This window comes from Macaca nemestrina, chromosome 6, assembly GCF_043159975.1.
Source record: "Macaca nemestrina isolate mMacNem1 chromosome 6, mMacNem.hap1, whole genome shotgun sequence".
Classification (NCBI taxonomy): Eukaryota; Metazoa; Chordata; class Mammalia; order Primates; family Cercopithecidae; genus Macaca; species Macaca nemestrina.
Window position 1 is genome coordinate 35,647,387 of NC_092130.1, and position 24,637 is coordinate 35,672,023.

Below are 24,637 nucleotides of genomic sequence, written 5' to 3' on the forward strand. Positions count from 1 at the left end.
TACATAACCCTTTGAATTTTCTGCCCTGTAGTTTACACAAACTAGTTTCTATAAAAGATATTTCAACACCAGTACTCATGTATGCTTGAAGAAAATAATTGAGGCAGAGTAGGGGAGATGTAGAGAATTAGATAAAGAGAATAAGTTTGTTGACTTTAAGGACAGAATGTGTAATATTTTACTACTTGAATTATTCAAGTTAAATTGGTAATATCTCTTCCTTAACAGTTAGCAGTCTTGATTCAACAGGTGGAACTGTAAATAGATTTGCTTCACCCTTTTAGTTTTCATGATTGTTACTCTGATTTTCTGCAAATAAGCTTAGTCTCATCTTCATACTTCAGGCTGATTTCTTTACCTGAACTTATTTATCTTCGTTCCTTTATTCCCAGGTTCTTCAAACACTTTTGAGGGAAATATGTAAATTATTTACAAATAACTGCATACACATAGTAGACACTGTACATATGTAGAGCCTGCTATCTGGATGCTGTTTTTATTTTCAACCACATTTTATTTGAAGAACCAATGTTCCCTAAATCATACTCTCTATAATGTTGTCAATCATAGATGTTGGATCAATCGTCAAACAAACAAACAAAAATAATCCACACAAGACGCTGGAAGTTAATTAGTATCTCGGACCCCCGACAAAGAGATTAGTCCAAGGATGAGTTGACATATGCAAAAGTGCTAAAACTCTAGTCTCTCTTTTGGATCAAGAGCTATAATCGTATGGGCTTCTTTCCCACAACATAGAAAGATATGACCAGAGAATTGAAGTAAATAAAGCCGATAACCCAAAGAAGGAAACAGAGCTGATTGACAGCAAAAGAGAGAAACAACCCAAACCTCATTTTTTAACTCTTAGATTTAGCAGGGCCCACAGGCAACTATACTCTTGGATCCTCAATATTCATGAGCCAATTATTCTCTTTGTTTTGCTTAAACCACTAGAAGTTAGGTTTCTGTTGCCACAAAGAGACTTATAACCAATACATGTATGAAACTTACCTTCAAAATTATGTTCTAACATTTCATATTAAGCTGCACTTAATTGGTACTTAATAAACATTTGTTGATTTTAAATGAACAGTAGTTATATATTAGAACCAATATGCTACATAGAATGTGGACAGAACTAACCATGAGGATGAGAATATTGGTGATGATGATAGGATGTGACATGAAGGTTTTCAAGGGTAAAAAATTCATTAGCAATGTTAGAAGAGCCTTCCGTTAGAACACAAAGCTATTCTTCAGTCTTTAGCCACAATTTTCTTGTGTTGCAAATATAATTGCAAAAAACTTAGTTGGGTTCATATATGCAAAGCATCATTAACCTTGTGGAGAAATTTTATTTTAATATACTTGTTTAAAGGCATAGTCAGCATACCTAGATGGAGTCATTTTCTTGTGATTTGGCTTAATTGATCATTCAAGAAGCCTTCCCTTCCTCAAGTTTTGTCACTACAGAATGCAAAACCATTACTCACTGACTCTTCTCATTAATTAAGAGATTCAAATTAGCACGACCAAATCTCATCACAACTACATAGACCCAGTCTACATCAAATTATATACCTCAGTGTACTCCAGAAACTATTTTAGTGGTTTGAGTCATGTAAAAAGTTTCACAGCAGCATAGAATACTGGAGAGAAAGAATTGTTTAGTAGTTGAAAGCACTGCTCCTATGTTAAGGCTTAGCTTTCATATTTCAGCACCCCTCCCTCGTAATAGCGTCGCCATGAGCAGGTTACCTAGCCTGCCCACAATTGATCCCCAACCCATAGAATGGGAATGATAATAGAAAACCCCCAAAGAGTTGTTGTGGGGACTAAATAAGAAAATGCTAAAAGGCTTTCTTCCAGGAATACTAAGCTCTTCCTAAATGCCTGAATATATAAATGTGTGCATGTGTTTTTTAATAGACCCCAATATTAGAGCTGTAAAAAATAACGAAAACTGTAAGATCTCTGTTTATTAATGGTAAAACTGAAGCTCAGAGTAAAAAAGAATCTGGCCCAAGGTGGCAGAAGCAGAGCTAGGCCCAAAGCCTTCAAATTCAGTGAGCTCTCCACTGAACTCCCAGGCCTTCTTTTCAGAGCCTGCAGACACAAACCCAAAAGCCAATCACCACCATAAAGGCAAATGGCAGGTTGGAACCTGTCTGGGAAAACCACACACACACACACACACACACATCCATTCACACTCACATTTTAATCTTCACTCAGCTAACCTTAAAACGAACTACTCTGCTCAGCTACTCAGATTTCCCCTGTTTTTCAGATTTCTCTGACATGTAACCATTACCCCTCTGTTTTGTGTTCTGCCTGTAGAATCCTCTCTCTTTCAACCTGTGTGTGGATTAGTGTGTGTGTGCATTATTTCTAGTTGAACTCATGTTCCTGGTTATGCATGTACTGACCATAAGAACACTATGACTAACGTAAGGGTGTGATTAAGTTTCTGGTAGCCTCGCCTTACAAGCCTGATTCAAGTGGGATCCTGAAGGTTTTCCAAAGTGCTTTTCAATGCACTGCTCTTCACCCTGCCTCCATCCTCCACAAAATATGATTCCTGGGTTTGTCACCATAGCAAGAGGCCATGTGGGATACGGGAGATACAGGTCATAGGGCCCTGCTTTCATGGTTGGAGCACCATTATCCAACTTGCAGGAAGTAGGGCAACAGCTCCAAGAGGAACTCAGTTCACTTCACAAATTTGATGTTCATTTTTAAAAATTGGCTTTTTGGTGGCAAACATTTTTTTTTCTTGAAAAAATCACTTATCTCAGCCTGGAAAAAGCCTTTTCAATTTCTTTAAAATGTTCTGTAATGAGGAGGCAACTTGCTTTTTCTTTTTTCATTCCAAAGCAATTGGCTTTGATTCACTTTTGGTTTTTTATATCGTACTTAAAAAGCCCTAGCTCCTGAATCAATAATACAGGACTGCATTTTCTGTCCTAAACAATTATTTACAGAGAGTGGGAACACTTGTAATTTAACATGCCACTTAGGCAGTACAGGAGTTGAGCTGCTTGCCTTTTAACTCAATAGAATGGGGATAAAAGGAGCCATCATGGACAAGAAAAAGAAATCAGACCATAAGGTACCAGTATTCTAAACATCATCACTTTAGGAACCAGAAGAAACTTCTAGGTTCAGAGTAATTGGAGAGAAAACAATATTACAAGGTTAGGTTTACTGATGGCGAGAATGTCAAATTGTACAGGTGCTGAGCCATATTGAAAATGTATCATTATAAATAAATAGAACTATTCTTAGGTTTATTAAAAATGTTATTCTTAAGACAGGGTGTCATTGTGTCACCCATGCTGGAGTACACTGGGTTGATCATAGCTCACTGCAGCCTCAAACTGTTGGGCTCAAACGATCTTCCTGACTCAGTCTCCCAAGTAGCTGGGATTACAGGTGACTCCTGACAATAAACACAACTATAATTTTTGAATTGTTGGCTATCATAACAAATCCACAATGCAGATCATTTTATATGAGTATTCTTCACCACACCATGTAAGTCTCTATCCACTATATTTATTTATGACCAAGGCTCTGATCTGTATGAACAAAACTGCCTCAGTGTCTAAAAGTGCTGTAGCAAATGGCTAATGGAGAGGGTTTCAGAAATGTAATAGATATAAAATTACTAAGGCAAGAAAAATGAAAATGCCTATATATGGACCAGAAGGTCAATAGACTCTTAATAGCAGATCTATCCTAGATGTGAGTAAAATCTAACAGTATCATACCACAGGCTGGAAAATAGACTTCATCTCAGAAGCCACTTCTAATGTACGGTTTTAGCTTTCTTGGAGTGATATGTTGAAAGGAATTCTGAGGCTGCTCGTATGCTTGATATAATCCTTTAATAATTTCTATCATTGGTGTAGAAAGGGAAGGAGGTATGGTGACACATAAGCACTTTTACTCTTGTTCTGAGTAACTTCTTTAAATCCTCCTTTACTAGCTAGAACTAAGCTTTTATGCAATAAAGATTTGTTTAATGAATGTATTAATAAGGTTGCCACCTTATTATTGTTTTCCTTCTAGAATGCCATATCCCAATTCTCCTTTGAGTCCCTTACTTATTTCAAGATGCAGAATAAGCAGATTAGATATTTTAAAACACAGGGAGTATTCAATTTGATGACTGCCTGGCAAACTCCTTCACTGCATTCAAATCTTTGCTCAAATATCATCTTACATTGAGGTCTAACTGTCTTCTCTATTTCAAACTGCACTCATTCAATCTACTTTTTAAAATCTTTTCCCCTCATCTTCTACAATAACATCTTTATTAAGATCGTTTATCATTGCCAGTCCCCTCAGCCCCCAGATGAAATGTAAAGTCTACTACCGTAAGAATTTTTGTTTTCATCAGACTTTTCTGTTTCATCAGAAAAGTCGTAGTAGGCACTCGACAAGCATTTGTTCAATGAGTAACTTTTCACAGGTAACTTTTTCTGCCCAACTAATTTGTTAGCATTGTGAAATTAAAGGCTGAATTATATTTCTTTTGCATTTTTCCAGGACATATAACAAGGCAGTGGGAATAGGCAATTAACGAAACATTACTAATTGATTTTACTTAACATTTATAAACGATTTATCACACTACGCACTGCTACTGCAGCGGTAGGAAATATTTTGCATCACTTAATGTGTACTAGGCACCTTGCCAAATGATTTACATACATTATCTCATTTAATTCTCACAAAAATTCTATTAAACAGTTACTTTCATTATCCTCATTCCACAAATGATGACAATCAAGTTTAAGGGGCTACATTATTTTTCCCGAGTAACGATTCTTGGGTTGTATTGATGATACTTGACTACAGAACTCCAGCCTTTAACCTGCATTCAGAGAAAGCATGGATTTGGGAGCTAGTGTAAACTACCTACCAGGTTGGAAGAAACTTTCTGATTCTGATTCTGCCTGATGCTGGGTGATCCACTTTCTTTATCTCCTGCCTTTTTTTTTTTTTCTGTCTGACATTGACAGATCATTTCTGCCCAGGCTAAGAAAACTGACCAAAAAAATAACTTATCTGCAAAGCACTTGGGTTGCCTAAAGAGAGCCCTCTGTAGATGTCAAAGGTACTTAAAGGAAAATATTAGTTTGGGCTGCTAACCAGTTGTTGTAGGGAGGCTGGATTACAGCTATCAGAAAAACTCTTAAAAAGTCACAAACTGGCTGGGAGCAGTGGCTCATGCCTATGAACCCAGAACCTTTGGAGGCAGAGGCAAGAAGATCACTCGAGGTCAGTAGTTCAAGACCAGCCTAGGCAACATAGCAAGACCTCGTCTCTACAAAAATAAATAAATAAATAATAAAAAATAAAACAAATAAAAGAAAAATAAAAGAAAAAATTACCTGGGTGTGGTAGCATGCATCTATAGTCCCAGCTACTTGGGAGGCTGAGGTGGGAGGATCCCTTGAGCCTGGGAGTTTGAGGCTGCAGTGAGCTGCAATTGTGCCACTGTACTCCAGCCTGGGTGACAGAGCAAGACTCTGTGTCTAAAATATTAAATAAATACGCACATACATAGAAAGTCACAAACTAAAGCTCAGTGGGAAACACCCAGTTCAAAGTGGAAGGAGCCAGAGTACAAGAGTGGTACAGCCAGTCCTTTCTGAAAGATGGCAGCCATGGGGCCAAGCAGGAGGACACTGGATACACCCACTTAGCTGAATGGGCTACAAACAGAGCCAATATTTCTGAAGCCAGTTTTTCTGAACTTGTGTTATTGAGATAGCAAAGATACCCTTAAATATGCTCTATAGATATTAAATAGACAATAACTATTATTCTAATATCTATTGTCAGCTAACAAGCATTAACTTTCAAAGCAGAAAATTAATTAACATATTCATGAATTAGAGTCCTGTTTATCTTTCTATCACCCAGAAGCGACTGAGCAAACTTTTCTTAGTTAAATCTTACATTTACTTAAGGCCTGTTTCACTGCAAAGAACAGAGGTTCACTCAGAATTGCTTTATGAAAAGAGGTATGTTGTAAGGAAACAGACGTCTGGCAAAGACCACCATATAGAAACCATCATCCAGTAAAATATTACTGTAAGAGGAAAGCTGTCAGAACCCAAAGGAAGTTAGGGCTGGGTCTCACACACGCTTGTCTATTCTGACTCTCTCTGCACATTTGCTACCTTTTCTTCTAATAACCAACTTCCACCCCTTAATTTTGATATTTCGTATTATTTCTATTGTTTTCTTCCAAAACTCCCAATAGAATATTGGATCTCTTCCTCCGATCACATATATTTCTTAATCTATCTTTCACATTTTTTCATGATTTATGGGTTGCTTTCTGGGTAATTGACTCAGCCTTATCTTTTAGCTTTTTAATGTCTTTTCAGCTGTACCTAATCTGCTGCTTATCCCTTCCACTGAGTTTTTAATATCAGTCTCTATATGTTTTTCATTTTTAGAAAATCTTTTTTGCTCTTTTACAAACTAGCTTAAGTTTGTATAGCATTCTGTTATTTCACTGGGGTTTCTATTCATTCTGCTATAATTTTCTTTCTTTTAACATACTGTTTTGTTAGATTCCCATTCCTCCAGATTGTTCTATTATCTCAGATTCCCAGGATGATAATCTTCTTATTTGAAAAATAAATAGGACTTTCCATCATAGTGAATTATTCCCTGTGTGGTTTGTAAGTGTTTATGGTGTTTTGATATGTGGCAGAATTTTTTATCTGTGGTAGCTCTGTGAATTCTGAGTTATCAAAGTATTCCTCAAGAGTAGTTTGAGATTTGCTTCTTCAAGTTGGTAGTTTTATTGTGATAGGTTTTATGTTAATTTCTTGGCTTACGAACTCTATATTTAATGGATGCTGAACTTTGTGTCAAAGTCTGAATTTCTTAAGTGTGATAGTTGTTTATAACAAAAAGTAGTTCCATTTTTTTTTTCTAAACATGCCCCTTCATGGCCATGTTTCCTTCTTCTCTTTATAGTATGGACCTTCTTATTCTTTTCCTGCACCCAGCTGCTTCAGTTTTCAGTTACCTATCTTCAAATTTTCAAAACTGGCCTGTAACTGAACCACTTAATCTTTGATCCAGATAATACCAGTAACATGTAGAAGGGTACAACTGCTGAAAGTTTAGCCAAATACTTATTACTCACAGATTATATGCCAGACACTTAGCTAGATGCTTAGGGTGATCAACTGTCTTGGTTCATCTGGCACTGAAGGATTTCTGAGGTTATGAGAATTTCAGTACAACTAGGATAGTCCTAGGCAAACTAGAACATTTGGTCGATACGCTGGAAATAGTGATAAACAGGACAGTCTCATAGAGTTTCATGAAGCCTACAGCCTTCCTGAGAACACGGACCTAAACATGAAATTACAATTGAGATGAATGTAATAAAAACCTATATATGGTAAGTAAGAAACATACTGCAAAAATATTTTTGGGAGGGCTCTGACAAATCAGAGAGGTCCCTCTCCCTTTAAGAATTGAAGTATAAGCAATGAATTTTAAAGCTATGGTTTAAAGACCTAATATATGCCTGAAACTATCAATTTTTAAAACATGATTTAAATACCTAATATATGCCTGAAACTATCCTAGAAACTAAGGGATGATACTCAACAATGATGATAAGATCGCTTCCCTCAAAGGGATTATGATATAGAGGGATAAAAAAGTAATAATCGTATGAGAAAATAAAAGGCTAAGTAATTTCAGAAAGTGGTATTATGAGGTCAGTTAAGAGACTAACTGGTGGTGGAATGGTATTAGAATTTGAACTGAGATCAGAATGATGTATAGGAGCTAACGAAGTGAAGATTTGGGGTAAGAGCATTTTTATAAAGGTAAGACCTTTGGCAACTATGAGGCCGAAATGGGTTTTAACACATTCAAACAACACTCCCCGCTTGCTTCCTACATTCCAGCTGTGTTAAACTGTATTTCCTCAAACAGAACCACCAGTTTCTTGCCTGCCTGAGAAATGTGCTGTTCTCTTTTCTTTCACCATCCCCCTTTATCCCCAACTAGGGACAATTCCTTTACCTCATTTATACATGCTGTTGAAATTCACATCTTCAAAGAAACCTTCTATGGCTAGTATGTGTAAAATACCACCCACCTCCAAGGAACTGTTTAACCTAATCTTGTATTGCCCAGTACGATAGCCAGTAGTCATAGGTATCTATTTGCACTTAAATTAACTATAATTAAATAAAATTAAGAGTCCAATTCTTCAGTAACACCATCCACATTTCAAATCCTCAATAGTCACATGTGACTACTATATTGGATAACACAGAATATTTCAATCATTGCAGAAAGTTTTATCAGGCAGTGCCTCTCTAACTTGTTTTATCCCCTGCTGAGCACTTGTCATCACCAGGTTTTATTTGTTTACTCATTTATTTTATTCTCCTCTAAAATCTATAAAGGCGAGAAACTTAGTATTACCTTTTTTCATTTATGTATTCCAAGTGGTTAGAAGAGCACCTGACACTAATTATAAGCTAATTTGCTGAATTAATTTTTTAAAAAGGTTTGTATGACTAGAAGACATAAGATAGTAGAGGGATCATCCCTGTTGTCTAGGGTCTTGTCCATCAGAATTTTCATTTTTGAAAAGTTTTTGAGTTAAACTATTTTAAATGTTCAAATATACAAGTCCATCGTGTTGGTCAATAAATCAACACTTTAAAATAATGTCATTTTAACCATTCTGGCATCCCCTTTCACTCCCAGAAGTGTCTTGGTATGCCCGATACAGTATATTATTCTAGCTAAGCGAAAATGCATTATGAGACAAGAGCTAATAGGAGTATGAGTTTTACCTGGCATATACCATGTGAGTCATATTTATTTGGCTAAACTTTCAGCAGCTATACTCTTCTACTCATGACTGGTGTTAATGTTAACTGGCTCAAAGATTACATGGTTCAGTTAGAGATTAGTATTAAACACTTGAAAGTATGTAACTAAAGATAGAAGCAGCAAGATAACTAAAGAGTGAAGCAGCCAGGGATAGGAAAACACTAAGGAAGTCCACGATATAGAGAAAGGGAAACCACATGGCCATTAGGACCATGTTAAGAAAACTATGGAACTACTTTTGGTTATAAACAACCATCACATTTTTGAAATTTGGACTTATACTAAGTTCAGAATCCATTACAGTTAGAGTCCATAAGCTTATTCATGGTGTAACTCCCAAAATAACATTTTTAGAAATATAAAAGATCTTAGAGGTCATTTAGTCCAACTCTCCTATTTCTCAAATGAATAAACTATCTAGAGAGGGAAAGTGATTTGTTTAGGACCACTTAGACATTAAGCTGCAGAGAGAGAGTATGTCAAAACTCATCTCTCCAAATACAGTCCAGCATTTTTAAACTCTGCTGTATATCTAATTATATATCGGAATTAGCACTCCATAAAATAAATTTACATCTTAGCTTACTTTATAAGTATATGTAAAAAATCTCTGACTTCCAAAAGATCACATTACACCTATAAATTGGTACAAGAATACTGTGTGATTATGATTAATTATAATCTATAAAAGTTCTAGTTATTGTTATGTTATTAATTAGTTTAATGAAGCATTAATATAAATTGAAAATATGATACAAGTAAGGTTTTAATTTTAGAAATCAATATCTCATTAAGAAGTTATTGCTGTATCTATACACATCACTAGATTAATCTCCCAGTGTAAAAGAAGCAACACCCCAAATAGCAGAAAGTACTTAGATTCATGAAGCATTTTTATTTTTAATGTATTTAAAATAAATATATTTTAGTTCTGTAGAAAATATATAATGACTCTGATTATATCTCAGCCTTAAGTTCTAGCAAGTCTTGTATACAATCCCTTTCATTCTTAATCTTTGTGATATTGAAAATGTTTGAGCCATTTAATAATTATAGTTTAGTACAACACACACACACACACATCAAAATATGCTTTAAAAATGGTTATTATTTTCTGTGAGTTAGCCCAGAATTATTATCAATTAGTGAATATGCTGTTTTGTTTTCTTCTAAGCTATGGAAAAGGTCAGAATTAATGTCCAGTGTCAGAAACTTTAAAAATTAAATCAGGAAAGGAGCATAGGAATCATGAAGAGACCCTTGTCATGTCTCCAACCTCATCCCCTACATGTCTCTTGATCTCTTCACATTCTAGTTACATTGATCTTCTTCATGTTTCTTGAGCATGGCAAAATTACTCTCCTCCACCACCATTCACCCTGCCTGGTAGGATGTCTCCTCAGATCTTTCCATGGCTAAACCATTTTTATCATTCAGGCATTGACTCAAATTTCACCTTCTCAGAAGTAATCTCTACTCACCCTACCTAAGGTAAATTTCCCCCACCCCTAGTTATTCTCTAAACCAATTTTCTATTCTATTTATTTTTACAGTAGCTATCACCTTCTGTCAATTATATATTTGTTTGCATATTTTCCCTTGCTTTTCCAACTAGAATGCGAAATTGAATGGAGCAAAGATCTTGTCTGTCTTGTTCACAGTTGTATCTACAGTGATTAGTTTCAGCACTTCATACATAGCAAGACTCCATAAACGTTTTTCAATAAGTGAATCTAATATATCTTCTTCAAATTTGGGAGTCTGTGGCCCACTGACCAATAATAGTGCTGAGGCAAAAGCCCTAATTTTCTAATTTAAAGTCAAGAGCTCTTTTTATCACACATATTACCTCTATCCCATTTCTAACAGTTATTCTAAGGACATTTAAATATTTCTGAAAGTGGATAAATAATAATAATGTGATGGATGACATTTATTGAATGCCAATTAAGCTCCAAGCATTGCATTAAGTGTTTTACCTGCTTTCGCACATTTAATCTTTGCGATAAGTTTATGCCAGTAAATCCTAAATCCTATTACTAGAGTGGGGGGTGGGAGGTGGGGTGGGGAGAGAGACAGAGACTCAGATAGATTTAAGTAAGGTATCCATGTTCACACTGCTTTTTTTTTTTTTTTTCCTTCAATTCCAAACACTGATACTGTAATTGCTATGTTGAATGAACTTTACATGGTAATTTATTGGGCATTTGGGGTAAAAAGCATGCTCCAAGAATAAAAAACCTGAGGACACATAAATATCACAACAAATCAGGCTGGCTAGATTTATATTATTTGCAAGTCACAATGTGATGACAAGAGTGGCAAGAGTTTTCACTAGGTTATTTCATATTGATCACTAGACCACTGGGCTGCTGGAAAGGTCTATGGCCTGAGGCTTACTGATAGATTGTCCATCACCATAAATTCTCAAGGGCTTAATGGTGAAGTGTCTGCATTTGGGCCCCAAGGATAAAAAGATTAGTAAAACTCACAAGCCCATATTTCACATGTATTTTCTATCCTAAAATAAAGTAACTCCAAATCCTACATTTATCAAATTGATTTTCTGTGTGTTAATGTCAGAATTTACAGATTTCCTTTCAAGGTCCTCAAAAATCTCTAAATGGTATAATAAATAATACACTTACAAATTATTTAATTTAGGGAAGAAGAAAGATTCTCTTTTAATTCTCATTTTCAGGGTTGGACAAAGTTTAAGAAATAGAAATATTCTCCCCATCCAAAACTGAAATGGGAAAGGTGAGAACCCATTGAGTCCTGAGTTATTTGTATTTAGAAGTAACTTGAGGCAATTCAGATTATTAAAAATATTTGGAGACTGATTTCATACTTGAGATTTTTATAATATCTAAAATTAAATAATAGTAATGTATTAATATACAAATAATTTTAATATCTTAACTCCCTCTTTCAAGGAGCTTAAGAATCTTTGACAACATCCCTAAACTTGTATTTACTTCATCCCTAAAGAGAACTGGTTATGGTCTATCTATTAGGAATAGAGTTTTCCATTTAATTATGTGTAGGCAGGACAGCAGTGTGGGGGAAAAAAAAAAGAGGAGGGCATTAATTACAATCTCCTTGGGCAACATTGTAAGAAAGGTTAGAGCTTGTGATGCTTCAGTTTCCTCACATACAACAACACAGAAGTTGAAATGATGACCTCAAAGGTGACTTTCTTCCTCAGGTGGACTTAACCTTGGACCTAAGGACTGCCTCTTGTCTCACCCCATGCAAGTCCTTTGAATTAAATTCAAAAGGTTATAAAAAGACTGACATATATTTTAAATACATGTGTATGTCCATTACCACATTTTTTTGTTCTGAGTTAAGGGACAATAGTTTTATTCTGCTGGATTCTAAAAAGTGTTTATAACAACTCCACTGCTCTAATCTTAAGAGCCACTATCTAATTCTATCTATTAGAGGCAGTATCTTATAGTGGCTAAAATAACATATTCTGGAGTCAAACTCTTGGGTTTCCTTTCGACTCTTCAAAATACTAATTTTCTGACCTTGAACAAGTTACATAATTTCTTTTTATTTCAGTTCTCTTGTCAATAAAAATAAAGGACAATTATAAAATATTCTTTGTAAGGTTGCTTTAAAGAATTAAGAAGATATTATATAGGGAAAATGCTTGGCACATAATAAGCACTTGATGCTGTTTCTATTTATGTTTTAAAATAAAATTTCCAATGGTTCAGATAACATGTTTACCTTTCTTATATGTAAGTAGAGAATAACAGAGCTTTTAAGTATTTGTCAAATGAATGAATGATTGAGTCAATGAATGGATAAACTAAGGCTTTTGAGTAAGTAGTTTAATAAATATCTAACCTCAGAGATGAGCCACAATTGTGCTGAATAATGAAGGAGCATTAGAGGAAAACACTGAGGAAAATGCTTGGTCACGTCATCTTCATGTCATTTTCTTTCCCTAGTGCTAGAGCCATCATCCAATCTTCCCGTGCAAATAAACAGCCTGCTTAGAATTATCTTTGTTTTATTTCTTTGCTCTCACAAGTATATTTTTCCCGAAATCTCTAACCAAAATGTACTGTCTAGCTAATGATTTTTAAATAGCTTAAACTAATCTCCCCAGTATATACTCTATTTTGAGCCTTTTTTCTTCGATTTTCTTTCAGAATGTTAATTCTAAGTGTTATACAGATACATTAATACTCACAAAAGAAAGTGATAGAAAAAATGTGTGTGTGCATTCTCTGCGTGTGTGTATGTGTGTTATGTTCCTGTAGACTAATTGCAGCACTGTTGTTACTATTTCAATTATTAGTAGTAAGTATTTAGCAGACATCTGTTAACACTGGGGTTTTAGGCAGGCTTGTTCTCTAACAGCAGGAGATATGAAATAATGATCACTGAATATTAAATTCACCTTTGAAACGCATTTTGTACTCAAACATTTTGAGACATTTCTCACACTTCTTAATTATTCCAAACTTGAGACATGGTTTAATATGTTAGAAAGAGTCAAACTCAAAGTGGCTTTAATTCTAGTGCTTGCTCCTCCTCTAATTAACAATTAGAGTTCTGAAAAACCCTTAAACTCCCCAGGCCTTGATCTCCTCATGTATAAAATCAATGAAGGGAGGAGTTGGCTAGATAATCTCTACATTACAGGTCAAATAATCCTGTGATCCTAGCTCTGAAAAGGAAGTCAATGACATGAGTATTGAAAAAGTAAGTCCCATTGAGTTGCTCTTGCTAAATCAACCTGGAGATTTCTGTATGTTAATTTTCCTTTCAAGGATGAACATGGAAAAATAGCATAAAAAATACAAATTATCACCTTTAAGTACTTATTAAAACCAACCCTCACGTTACCCAAGCCCATGTAAGAAATAGGTGCAAGAATATGTACCCGGCCATTTTATGCCTACCTTGATCACTGTTTATATCCATCCATCAAACATTTGATGATCATTCACTATGCAGCAGTCATAAGACACAGAGATAAGTTGTACATAAGTCCAGTCCTAAGTACCCACAATAACAAAGATTTAAGATGATACTCAAGGTGACTTCAGCAAGATGGCAGAACAGAAAGCCTCCTAACCTTCAAAAACACTATTCAACAACTGTACAAGGATCAATTCCCTTTGTGAGAAATCTAGAAAAAAATTAAGAGGCCTCTGCCTTTCAGTGCAATACCAACCCATCTAAGCCAGTAGATTAATTTGTGGCATCTACTTACCCTAGCTGCTCCCTGCAGCTCAATGCAGCATGACTGGAGACAAATCCCAGCTCCAGGCTTCTCTCTAGGGAGGGAAACAGAAGACAAAATATCCATCCAATGTGCAGAATTTCTACCCAACAGCAGCAGAACATACATTTTCCTCAAACACACATTTATAGACCACATGTTAGGCCACCAAGTGGGACTTAAATATAAGAATATTGACATAATACCAAATATCTTTTTAATAAAATGAAACTAAAAATCAAGAGCAAAATCAATTTGAAAATTCACAAATATGTTTAAGTAAACAACATACTCCTAAACAATCAATAGGTCAAAGAAAAAATCAAAAGGATAATTAGAAAATATCTTGAGACAAATGAAAGTAAAAACACATCAATACGTATGGAATACAGCAAAAACAGTGCTAAGAGAGAAGTTTATAGGGGTAAATGTCTGTGTTAAAAGAAAAAGAGATCTCAAATAATCATCAGAGCTTTATACCTTAAGAAACCAGAACAAGAACAAACTAAATACAAAGATAGAAGATGGAAGGACATAGCAAAGATTAGAGCAAATATTAACCAAATAGAGAATAGAAAAACAGTAGAAGAAAATCAACAAAACTGAGGTTCTTAAAAAAAAAAAAAAAAAAAAAAAAAAAAAAAGACAAAAATGGAAATCTCAAACTAGAAAAACTAAAAAAAAAAAAAAAAAAAAAAAGAGAGAGAGAGAGAAAAAAACCACACACAAAGAAAATTAGAAATGAAAGAACTGCTGCAATAGGCCTTTAGTAATGTGGTGGTAAGTTGTGGGCGGAGGGGAAGTTTACTATAGTCCTGTAATTAGGTCTTGTTTTCTAGTGGAACTGTGCCTTTGGACTACGAACCATATAAGTGCTTCTCAATGTTTTGCCCTCCCTTTACGTGAGACAGGATAGCTATAGTGGGCTGGTGTTGAGTAATCCCTTTCTCCCACATGGAAGGATAGAGGGGGCTGGAGTTGGGAATCTCCTTCTCCGAAGTCAGTTAAGCTCTCATAAAACCCCAGCAGGTTAGGCACTGGTTAAATCTTTTTTCCTGACTGCAAAACTTGAGAACAAAAGAATATTCTGATATATCTCAAATGGTTCATTTTCCCCTCCCACTACCAAAAGCACAAGAGGATTTTTCTCTGATATTCACTGTGAGGACTTTGTGGAACTCTAAGAGATAAAGCTTGTGAAAGCGTGCCCCTCTCCCCTGAAGATTGGATCTCCTTGGAGTTTTTAGCACTTAGTATTGTTCACACTGAGCCTCAAGCAATTTTTCAATTACAGTTCAGGTTTCCCTGCCTTGGCATTGGTTCCCAAAGGGGTTTCTGCTCTTGGGTTCCTGCTCTGGTAAATTGTCATTCTCTGTATTCACCTATCAGTGTCTTTGATTGTGGGGACAGTGGTTTGCCCTGTAACCTCTCTTCTCTTAAGGATCGAAGAAGAGCTGAATTTTCACTTTGTTCAGCTTTTTAACTTCGTGTTAGGGCAAAGTTGTGACTTCCAAGCTTCTTACATGTTGAACCAAAAACCCAGAGCACCTGATACACAAGTTTTAAAAATTGAAACAAATTAAATATCCTTCATAAAAAGGTTAAATTTACCATGGTTCATGGAATATGGTAAGATGGAGTATGAAGCAACCACTATAAATGATGTTGTACATACTTATTGACAAAGAAAGATATCTACACTACTTAAGTGGAAAACAGAGTATAAAAATGTATTTATAAATAATTCTTTGTTTCAAAAGATATTATATGTGCAAACATATATATATAAAATGCATGAAATCTGGTATTATATACACAAAAATATTAATACAAGTTTTCTTTGGAGAGTATATGATGAATACCTTTTTATTCTCTTCTTTATGTTTTTCTGCATTTTATTTGTCTGTTACAATCAACATGCATTGCTTTTAAAACCAGGCTTTATATGTGTGTGGAGAGGGAACATAGTAATGCTGCATAAATTAATAGCCACAGCCTCACATGAATAAGTTGATCACAACTTGAAAGCCTGTAAAGTGAAGGAGTGACTGTCTTCTTTCAAGAAGGGAAGACCTTCTTGAAATTCTGTGTTGCAGTCTCATTTTCAGCTTTATCTCCCACTCCTTTTTCTCCGTGGATGTCCTCCAGGGACCCCTGAGTCTCTGGGATCCTAAGTCTCTCTGTTTTTAGAGTATCTATAGCATTTAATGTTCATAGGTCTCATCCACTCTTATCTACTGCCTTTAGTTATTAGCTCTCTCTTATGTACCTATGTTTTGCCTCTTGAACCAATCTATATGTTCTTCATGGATAGGTCTTGTACAATGTCTAAAATGAAAATGGTACAAATAATAATAATATATAATAGTAAGGAGTAAAAATGACCACTTACTGAGGATCGTTTTATTCTAGGCATTGTCCTATGGACATATGTTAACTTACTTTATGTTCATAATAATTCCATGAGGTTGGTATGATTGACCCCATTTTACAGATGAGGAAACTGAAGCCTAGGGAAATTAAATAACTCTCTCTGGGTCATAGATCCAGTAAGTTATTGAAGCAGAATCCTCTATAGCACTCATCACAAAGCTCTCTATATTAGCAAGCACTCGATAAAGAATGGTAAATGCCATGTTTGTTAGGCATCTTCTATCTCAGGCTACTGGAAACAAATTTTGTTTGAAATTTCTAGACCCCCTACACCATGGCCTAAGCAAGTACAGTGCTAGCTGCCCATAGTTCAAGTGCACCCTTAAGTATGCAGACATGCTCTGCCACAAGCAGAATTCCAGGTGTGTACAGACCTTTGGTCTTTGCTAAGTTTAGGGTCAAGATGTCCCAGAAGAATAGGCAGGACTGACTGAGATTTACTCAGCTGTTTACAGATTTTCAACATTATTCATCCTATTCACACTACACCTCTTGGTTTAATTCACATCCAATTCGTCTCTGTTTTTTGTTTGTTTGTTTTTGTTTTTATTTTAAAAGATTTCAGTCTCCATCATTTAACCAGTCATTGACTTGCACACCCCCATGGGTATGCTTATAGTGTTCCTTCATCTTAGAAACCCTCCTCCCCGTCTCTTGTCTACATTAAAGTTTTTTACTGAGACTTCTAACCCAGCTCAAACGTTATATTTTCTCTGTAACTCTCCTGGACCTTTCTACCTTGAATCCTTATCTCTGCATCTAAGTTCTATGCAGCCTTTGTCACAATGTATTATAATTATTTCCCTAGGTGTGTGTGTCCTCCACTAGACTGTCAGCTCTTTGAGGGCAGAGTAGAGTGTCACTTCACATTCCATGCCCCCTATATAGTAAGTACTTACTAAATGTGTGTTAAATTGAATGGGACTAGGAAGATACAAAGACCATGGTAGAGTTAAGCTAGCCATGCTTTAGGCCAGTAATTTTCCTCTCTCTGATGTGATTCTCTATTTCTAGCAATGAATTTAAAAAACGAAATAATTCTGAGTTAGGAGACGCTAAAGGGAAACATTCTAGTTTTCACAGTTTATCTTTTTATGTAGGGTGAGTATTGTTCTGAATTTGTAAAATATCAGGCAAACTCTTGTTAAAATCTCTGTATCAAAACTTATACCAATGCCAAGATTATTCTTGAAAAATATTCTATATTAAATTAACCATTCCCTTCCATTAGTAAAAACAATTGAAAACTGAAGCCAACCAAAACAACATTTAAAGCACATACATAAGATTTAGAGGCATGGAAATCCATGAACCAAGCTGCCACTGGATGTCCTAATACCAATCCTTTCTCCCAGATGTATTTATTAAACGTTTGTGAATTGCTAAGTGCTGTCAAACGTCTTCTAGAAAGAAGGACTGGATAGTCACCTTCTTCATGAGAGGGACTGTGCCAAGAGCAATATTGCTCATGTCATTAGTGTGTGGGGAGGAGATGTTGTGAACCCTCTTTGAGAGGTTATAGGAAAGTCGCTCTGCAACTGACAAAGCATCTTCATTCTCATTACTGGAAATGCCAAGTGGGAAGGAAGTGGGTCAGAGTGTCCCTCACTCTCCTTGAGATTGCATCATGAATAGTTTCTGGCCTTTGTCATTCAATGACTGTTTCAACTTCTTTTATTCTGTATTGAACTATATGTTCAATACAGAGCACAAGTAGGACTTTTTACAGTAGAAAGCTTTCTCTAATTCATTCTCATTAATCTACTGTAAAAAAATAATGACTCCTACTTTGGCCAGTCTCTTGGCCCCGTCATCTAATTGAGTTTTCTGAACAAGAATCAGGTCAACAGGCCTCAGTCACTTTGTCTCTTTGTTTTTACCCCCAGACAAAATGTGAATAAAAAGTCACTGAATTCTGTTTTTATAGAGAAAACTGATTCTGAAAAACTCATCTACTTTAGGACTTGAGTCACTCCTCTTACAATGTTTGATTCTTTAAAATATAGTAACACCACTGACACATACACACACACTCAAACTTCCCCTAAAGAGTTTATCTTTGAAGTAGTTTAATCCAAAGCCTTTTTCAAAACTAATTACTAGCTGAAAAATATAATTATCCCTTCTCAGGTAGTCACAGCATCTCAAAATTTTAGGGCAGGAAGGCAACTTAGAAATAATCTTAATCAATTCTTTTATTTCAAAGACAAGGAACAATTTCATAGGGTAACCACTATCCCACTGTTAATGACAGGACTCAACCTAGAACCTGAGCCTCCTAACTCTGAGCAGGACATTTGTGTTTAATTAGCTTTTTGTGCAAAAGGGGAGAAAACTGATAGATTGAGCTATAGAAACAGTAGAATCATAATATGCATTTGATTTTAATCTGCCTATGTGGATAAAATAATTACACATAATCAACAAAGAGAAAACCCTCCAATTTCCAAAGAAAAAATGGCTAATGTCAAAATAAACCCCTTTGCCTAATGGTAGGGGTCATGTTCAGAATATTGGTACGGCACACATGTTTTGATCAAACAAATGATTCATTAGGTTGGAATCAGTTTGTTATGAAAAATGCCAAAACAACCATTTAATTCAGTAAAACTGGATAAATCACTGAGAAAACAATTCCAAATTGGTCCATTCAAAAGAATTGAATGTAATATGTAACTAGATCTAGCCAGAAACTAAAAGAGCAAACAAAAAATGGGAGCACAGCACCAGAATCTTAGCAAACCACAGACATAAAGAAAGAAAGGAAACCATCTGGGGATGTGTTAAGACACCTTTTAGAGTACATGACTTCCCCCATTCCTTCTTAATTTCCCCATCCAAAAATGTGGGCTCTTGGTATAGATGCTTATATACTTTGAACAATGGCCCTACCATGCTTGACTGCACCAGAGCAGATCACCTGAACCAAGCTGAGGCAATAAGTACCCCTCTGGCAGTTGGAATTGAGACAAGATAAGTCAGCCTCATTGTGTGACTGAAACCCTAAAAAGCAACAAGAGAGGGTATGAAGATGTGTGCCTTCCATACGGACTGAATACGAGGGAGAGCTAGTTCACTGAAAAGTTAGCAGACAGGCAAAAAACAGAGTTTCTTATTATAATAATTGCTATCAGAAAAATAATCAGTAGCCCATGATACAGCATTATAAAGTGAGCGTAAGTCATGAGAGTGATGATCAGAAATTTTTTAACTGAGACCTAATGGATGAGGAGCCAGCCAAGCAAGGAGCTACATGAAAGATATTTTAGGGAACATAGATACTGTGAGCAAGGGCCATGGAGTGGGAAAGCTTCGCACTTTTATGGATCTGGAAAGGGCACAGTGATTGGAGCACAGTGACTGAGAGAGACAGAGAATGAGTTTGAAGGTACTTTGTCCCATTTGCCCAGAGCAGTATGGATTTAATTCTGTCACTAAATATTGTCATTCATAACATTTCTTGTACATTCCTTGTACTATCCAAATGCCACAGTTTTGATAATGAATTCAGTGATTGCCCTATTTAAAAGTAAGAAATTTATATTTTCTTCCACAGGCAAGGGAAACCATGGAAGATTTTGAGCTTGCAACTGCCAGCATCAGATCTATATTTTTGAAAGATCATTGTAGTAAAGAGTACAAATTAGAAAGCCGAAAGTACAATCTATGGATAACTGGGCTTTGGCTCTAATTTGGTATTAGTTTTCTTTCCCATTTTCATGTCCTTCATGTATTCAGGGACAGGAGTTGGTGGGTAGGCTTCCGAAGAGACACACTGTTGTGTTCTAAATAGCGCATGCATACAACGGCCATCATAGACAGAAGAGGACACAGAACATTCAGAACACACCAGTACAAAACAGAAAGGGTCCAGGAGCCCGGATTACCAAGATGATTATATCAGTTCTCCTTGTAGTCATATCCTCAGGACAATTATATAAGAATATTCACTCATATCTATTTAATGCTCTCAATTAAAGATAATTCTTCTGTAAAAAACTGCAAGCACAATCCTTTACCAAAGTCAGAGATGAAAGAAAAAATTATATGAGAAGTCAAAAAATGATTCCACATATAGCTCCTGAGTTCTGCATAAGATCAAAGATGATTTTGAAACCCCTGAAACAGGCATGTCTTTAAACAGAAAGTATGCGTGGCAATCATCAGTCCCCACAAATAAACATAGTTATGAGGAAAGAAAGATTACTAATTTAAAAAATATTGCTGGCTTTCAATCATACTAGCTGAAGAAAATTAAGACAGATAAAGTTGGTTTCCTTTTTTAAATGCGGGACTCCTCTTCACACTCCCTACTTGACTTGGGTGGCTATGGAGAGTGATAAGGAATTGCTTTCACAAATAAGCATCACCAAGAGCTCTGTGGGGTTATCTTTAAAGAAGTAAGAAGGTCAAATCAAGGGTGATGGCTGTATACACAGAAGAAAAGATTGTGGCGGTTTGTAAAGGCATCTCCAAACTCCATGGTGTTCCAAGTCATGGTCTATTCTAAATCTAATTTATAGGTTTGGACTATTTTAGAGATGCATCCTTTCCCCAGCCCAACCTCTCCACTTTTATATTCCTCATATCCCACTCCACCACAAAAGAAACAATATATTGCTTCTTCAAACAAAGATATCAGCCTATTCCCTTTATCAAGAGCAATTTTTTTCTTTTTTCTTTTTAAAAAAAAAAAAGATTGAATAGTCCTAAAGGATGCAATGAAAACAAGAGAAAAAGTAGAATTTCCACAGAAGTATAATTTCCACAGTATAAGTATCATTAAAAGTGCATATATATATACATTCTACCTGGAAAAGAGGTGACCTAGAATTGTGACATTATACAAACATTGCTCAATTCAATTAAATAAATGCATACAGAGTTGTCGTCTGCGCCCCAAATCATTCTAGGGTCCATGAGCAAGATGGAAGGAACCTAAAAAATGTTCCATGCTCTCAAGATTACGATATATTTTTGGAAAATGTCTGCAAAGAAGAAAAAGCATTGGGGCAGGAACAGGAAATACATCTATATGAGCCGGGGTGGTGGCAGGCGGGGGGAAATCCCAAAAGATATATAGAAATTGAACCAGCATTTGTCACAAGGTGATCCAAAGATCACCTGCATCAGAAATAGTTGGGATGCTTACACAAATACAGATCCTCAGATCCCTTTAGAAGCTGAGTAAATCAGATTTTCTGCAGATGGGACCTAGAAGGCCAATAAAATTATATCATTCTCCTGCTAAAAAGCCTCTAAACAAAATAAGAACAAAATTCAAATACTTTACTGGGACCTACACAATCTGGCACCTGCTTGATTCTCTGTCCATCATCTCTCCAATCCGCTAGTCTCTATGCCCACCCCAAACGCATACATCTCACTCTTCAGTTAGCCCTGAGTTACACTGATATTCTTTCCAGTCCCCAAGTGGCAAAGATTCCCTATATTGTCTCCTGACTTACTTGTCATGTTTCTTTGTTGGGAAGCTTTCTATCATCACCCTAGCTAGTGTTGGCATCTTAACAACACCACCATTTTCTATGTCACTAACCTGTATTATGTTCTTTATAATATTTTATCAGTTTTCTGTTGTTGCTGTAACAAATTGTCACAAACCTAGTAGATTAAGACAATACAACTGGATTATCTTACAATTCTGTAGTTCAAAAGTCCAAGTATCTTACTAAGGTTAAGATTAACATGTTAGCAAGCCTTCATTTCTTTCTAGAGGCTTTGGGTAATAAGCCATTTTTCTCTCTTGACTAGTTCTTCAAAGCCATCCACAAACCTTGGCTCCTAGACCCTTTTATCTACATTAAAAGCCAACAACGCTGCATCTCTCTGATCCTTTCTTTTGTAGTTATATCTATCTCTGACTGCAGCCAAGAAAGATTCTCAGTTTTTAAAGACTCAGATTCAGGTTAATGCAAGATAATCTCCCCATTTTAAAGTTCTAAACCTTAGTGACACCTGCAAAGTCCCCTTTGTCATGTAAAGTAACACATTTACAGATCCTACACATTAGAACGTGAATATCTTTTAGAGCCATTATTCTGCTTATCATAAGTACTTAAGATTATCTTAAGTTAACATATTTATTTGTTTCTTTATTCATTTATTATCTTTATTATCCTGACAAACCAAAGCTTACATTGATTCTGAGTGCCTAAAAACTAGGCCAGCATATGTAATAACACTGACTAAATGAATGATTGAAAGGATGATGGACATTTATACCAAATCTCTGAATAATTATTACATGTTCTTTTTTTTAAGCATCGTGCCAGAGGTTAATGAAGTTACAGTCACCAAGTCCACCTAACATAGTCCAATCTATACTACAGGGATAGAGCATCTAGTGTATTTGTAACATATTCTAGAAATACCTTGCCTATATTGAATAGTACCTACAATGTGGAAATGCTTTATGTCTAAGAAAAATCCCTTTTATGGCCACTGAAGTTCCTTTCCTCTATTGAAGCTTGAAGGGCAGAGAACATACTATTCTCTTAATACACTTCAAGATATGCAAAATAAAATTATTACAGAGGGACATGAAGGTGATGGAAATAAGTGAGGCTAGAAGAGTGAAAGACAATACAGAGGGGTGATGATTGTGTGTCTTGGAAAACGCATGCCTGGTGGAATGAAATAAGAATCTTATGTTGCCATAGTTGGTTATTTTTCAGGAGGAAAAAATCTGAACTTTTATATGCAATGAACCAATGTCTAAAATAATATGCAGGTAAAAGTTCTTTGGCTTCAAGCTATGATAGAGTAGCATTTCTCACTGACAGCAACTAAAAAGCCAAATCTCTCTCTCTCACACACACACACACACACACACCACAGTCTGTTTGGAGACAGTAAAAACGACTTTGCAACTAGGATATGGGAGGTCAATATCTTAGAAAAGTGAAGCTCATTGAGATGAGTTGCACTTACTGAATACCACTTTTCTACTGGGAGAATTTGTCCATTTTTAGCAGAAGAGAAGAGGCTAAGAAGCCAATAGTGAAGAGGCAGCTATAAAAAGGTAGAAAAGTCATCGGAGTGTTTTGGCAATTCCACAGGACTATAGAGACAACATTGAAGTTTAAGGCTGCTAACATTGCTAGTATGAGAGGGATCAACATTCCTGGGAGAATAGAGGGGAAAGACACAGCCTAAAACTCAGTAGGTTTCTCATGGAAGCATCTGCAAATTCTTAAGCTGTGCCTCACTTTATGCCTAACATAAATCCCTTTATTGCCTCAGAAGCTTCTTCCTCTGTTTAGTCTGAAGAACAGAGAATATCCTATTGTCCTACTTGATTTGACGATGTAGAAATCAAATGACTATAAACAAGTATGGGTAATGAAAATGAATAAGGATAGTTGGGTGCAAAACAGTATTGAGTGGTGGGATCTGTAGTGAACTAGAAAGTGTATGCTACATCTAAAGAAGAAAGGAGTCACTGAGTACCAAACAATTTTTGCCTTTTAGGAATAAGAATTCAGTGAGTATTAAACAAGACAGACATTTCAGCATTTCAGTGACACCACTGAGTAATAGAAATTGAAGTTCAGGATCCACTAAGGAGAAAGAGTCATAATAAGCACTCCAGGTTCTCAGTTGGAACCCCTGGAGACCTACACCATAGGATTTTTTATCTTCACACTGATCTTTTAAAAAACCTCTCCCCTCAATTGTATTGGGTGTATATGCTCAACTCTAGCTAACAGTCAGAGGAGAGGGTAAATAAATCTCTTGAAGACTGTAACATCATCCAGAACCTCTACAATTTTTCCTACAAATATTTAATCAAAAATTACCAGGAATGACAAAAAAAGTAATGAAGACAAAAAAGCAACAAAAACCTGTCTACAGATAACACCAACATTTGAGATATCAGACACAAATTTGAAGAAAATTATGACTCATGTGTGCAAGAAAATAGGTGACAAGATGGAGAGTTTCAACAGAAATCTGTACTCAGTTTTTAAAAATCAAATATTACAAAACTCAAAAATATTAAACTGATATTAATGGTGAATAAGAAAATAG

General features: G+C 35.7%; 1 long non-coding RNA gene across 1 annotated transcript in view; it reads right to left on the minus strand.

Annotated features, from left to right (window-relative positions):
- Positions 1-24,637, minus strand: part of LOC105466941 (uncharacterized) — a 180,102-nt gene that overhangs the window by 151,336 nt on the left and 4,129 nt on the right. Inside the window, exon 2 of the long non-coding RNA XR_003014743.2 lies at positions 14,144-14,207. This is a non-coding gene — a long non-coding RNA (uncharacterized lncRNA). The remainder of the gene's footprint in view (positions 1-14,143; positions 14,208-24,637) is intronic.